Source organism: Aotus nancymaae, unplaced genomic scaffold (genome assembly GCF_030222135.1).
Source record: "Aotus nancymaae isolate 86718 unplaced genomic scaffold, 86718_ANA_hifiasm-v0.15.2.pri h1tg000006l, whole genome shotgun sequence".
NCBI lineage: Eukaryota > Metazoa > Chordata > Mammalia > Primates > Aotidae > Aotus > Aotus nancymaae.
In genome coordinates, this window is record NW_026988417.1 from 95,202,361 (window position 1) to 95,206,062 (window position 3,702).

At 40.7% G+C, this 3,702-nt stretch overlaps 1 non-coding gene across 1 annotated transcript; it reads right to left on the bottom strand.

Annotated features, from left to right (window-relative positions):
* Positions 1–368: 368 nt before the first annotated feature.
* On the bottom strand, positions 369–475 carry LOC135272045 (U6 spliceosomal RNA). Its single transcript, XR_010340152.1, has one exon. It is a non-coding gene; the product is annotated as a U6 spliceosomal RNA (small nuclear RNA).
* Between the last annotated feature and the right edge of the window lie 3,227 nt (positions 476–3,702).

Consider the following 3,702-nt stretch of genomic DNA (forward strand, 5'->3'; position numbering starts at 1 on the left):
TTCTGTTCATTAGAAGTGAGTCACTAGGTTTAGCCCACACTCGGGGAGGAGCTCCCACAGGAGCGTGACTCCCAGGAAAAAGGGGTTGCTGGGAGCTCACTGAGAAGCAGCCTACTACATTGGTTCTTACTTTCAGTGTCTAACGAATCATGGATCCCTGTCAATTCTTCAGTTTTAAACATTTTCCTTTAATCAACCCTAACTATCCATTTCACTGCCAACACCTCCATCTCTGTCTTCCTCACCATGAAACAGATTAGTACCAACTTCCTTAACTCTCCACGAGCCCCCACATGGCCCTGGTTCCCCGCTGCTCATTAATATTCCTGAAACACCCCGTACCCCTTCCTGTTCTTACTCATTCATTTATTTATTTGGAACACTTCAGGAATTTGCATGCCATCCTTGTACAGGGGCCCTGCTAATCTTCCCTGGACCACTCCAGTTTTAGTGTATGTGCTGCAGAAGCGAGTACGCTTCCTGTCCTTGCTCAGGAGCGTTCGAAGGCTCACTGTTGCCTGCTTCCAATGGTGGGTCATGCTCCTTCCAGTTCACGCCTCCGATCCCAGCTGAGTGGGGCCTTCACCATGTTCCCTTCTCAACATGGCGAGCTTTGGATGTCATGTCGCCTTTGCCTTTTCCTCTCGGGACTCTGCTCGCGAGCTTCTCAGTAGAGCAGGCCCTGCTCACTACCGCCCCCACTGGTTGCGTTGTGCTTCACTCCCACAGGCCGCATGAAGCCACGTTTACATACGTTCTGACTGCTTTACGGATTCTAATCTATCCATGCTTTTCTTCCACCAGACTGAAATCTGTGTAACTTCCTATATTTCTGTGCATCTGCAGCATCTAACAATATTGAGCACATGTTGATTCCTCAAATACTTGTGGCTTCTGGTGAAAATAGAGCTCTGCACTTCCTAGCTGCTTCAGCCAAAACAAAGCAAAAAAAATTGGAAAAAAGCTAGGAAGGAGAGGCAACATAAAAGCCAAAAGAAGGACTATTTCGAGATGTTTCTAATAATCCTATCTCAAAATGTACAGACGGACATACTACGGTTATTTTTAGTAAGCTCATGTTTTTCTATTATTTCTTCTTTTTAGTCATTCTATTTCAATGATGGACATAGAGAATGGTTCCCCAACAAGAGATGATTTTTGTCCCCAAAGAGATATTTGGCAATCTCCGAAGACATTTTTGGTTTTCACAGCTCAGGGGAGGAGAGTTGCTCCAGGGACCTAGTGGGTAGAGGCCAGGAACACTACAATGTACAGAATAGCCTCCAACAACAAGTAATTCCTTGGCCCTAAATGTCAATAATGCAGAGATTGGAAACTCATCTTTATCTTGAGCACAGGAGCAGTGTAGCAAAGGCAGGGCGAACCTGGATTCTGAAGCCACAGTGTTTGTGTTCAAATCCCAGCTGTGCCATTCACTAGCTGTGTGACGCTGGACAAGTTACTCAGCATCCAGCTTCCTTCATGTTTAAGTGATCGGAGTAATAGAACTCACCATTAAGTGTTACTGAGAGGGTTAGATGAGTTAATAGTTGTGGAGTCCTTCAAGGAGTGTCTGGAACATCATAAGATCTAGAAAACCTGAGCAGGTTCTCATGGGCAGAGTGTAGCCTTACTTGGCTGCATCAATCCCTTGTGGCTGAATGACAAATTCATTGTTATTACCGTTGGTACTCACCAGCATCTGCAAGTTGGAAATGGTAGCTATTTTAATTTGGTGTCAACGTGCCAACTGAACATTTTGGCATTTCTCTGAGAGGATCTAATTTAACTATGTAAAACAAGGAGGTGAACCGATTCTTTTAAATAAGAGCAGGCGTGCAGGTGACTAGCACGCTCATTAGATTTCAGACAAGGAGAGCCACACCCATTGTTAGTCACAGGCAGCCAGGTTCAGCACAATAGAGAGACCACTTAGAGGTGGCCACACCATCAGGACAGGAGCAGGGTGGGACAAAGACACTCCATTCTGAAAGGGACCATGTTTTGTGGCTTGCTCCAGATTTTTAATTTACAAAGCAAACGTGTGTGTGTGTGTGCGCGCGCGCGTGCATTCAAATTACTCATCAGGTTAACTTAACATCTGAATTGCAATCCTGTATTGTGTTTTTGCAAGTAGATGAATTTCCCCTGTATCATTACAGAAATTTTTTAGGTATATGTTTTATGTTATGATTCTTTTTGGGAGTTATAATCGTAGGAAAATTGGGAGGACTAAATCTAAAGTGTTTTAAAAAGTAGATAACTTGCATCATTTGATAATACATCTGGTTACATCTTACTCTCTTCTAATTCAACGTAAGAATAAAATTGTAAAGTAAATTGGCACCTGGCTGCCTCTGCTTTGCATTTAAGTCTCTGTGCTAGGAGACAGGATGGGTACATAATTTACACATTATTAATTTGCTTCTTAATTATTTATATCAGTTTTCCACTGTCCTGTAGAAACACAGAGAGACTCTGGGGCCAGCTAAAGTATGTATTTTTAGGGTCTCCTTATGATTATGCTAACAAGTCATACAGTGTCCAGAGCAAACATTAGCCAAGTGTGGTGACTCATACCCATAATCCCAGCACTTTGGGAGGCTGGGGGTGGGAGGATTGCTTGAGCCCGGGAGTTCAAGACCTTGTCTCTACAAAAATTTAAAAAATCAAAACCATTAATTGGGATTTCAGATAACAAAACATAATTTAAGGAAAAACAATAGCACAATACTAAAAGCCTGTAATATTGTTTTCTAAGAAGTGACATTGGTTGGTTATAAGCAAGTTTGGGTTTCAAGCATGTGAGCTCGTGGTATTAGTTAAAATCTCGGGACCCTTTCAATGTCCTTCCTTGCAAGACTCCTTTGAGACCTTCATTGCTGGTGCTATGAGAAGTAAGTATTCTGTTTGCAGCAAAATAGCAAAATGAATGTTATGTGTGCTTGTTTCAGATTTAAATGATAGTTATTGTGTATTTTATTCATGTTTCTTTATGTGAACAAAAATAAAATTATTCAACACTAGTTCCAATATAATTATATAATTACTTAATTTCCAGTAAAAGTAATGGCCTGTTACTTTTAGCTAGGTGTAAGTCTCTCTGATAGTCTAATTTTCTAGTTAATAATTTTTCTCCATAAAAGCTGAAACTTAAATCCAATTCTTTTTCATGGAAAATATACAAATTCTTAAACATTTACAAAGGAAGAAATACAGGCCATATGATTAAAATTTCAAGTGGAATGGGAGCTTTGCCAGGAAAAGGGGTTCCAGTCCAGACGCCAAGTAAGGGTTCTTGGATCTTGTGCAGGAAAGAATTCAAAGTGAGTTTCAGAGTGCAGTGAGAAGAGAGAGTTTCCTGAAACCTACCCATGTACAAAGTAGGGCATCCTCAGAAAACAAGAGAAGGAAATCCTCATCTTTGTTTTAAGTTTATCTTATATAAGAGTCTTATGTATGTAAAAACTAAGCTACATTATGTCTACACATGGGTGGGCTGACAGTGTGACGACATTTATTACTTACTGGTTTAAGGAAAGCTGTCCTTGGCATTTTAGTGCATAAGCACACTAGAGCATGACTATAATTATCTTTAAAAGCATATATTGTTATGTGATATTAGAACATTGGGACATTTTGCTGTCATAAGAGTTTGTCCTTGCAGGCATTAAGTGGTTTTCTCAGTTATCAAGATCCTAT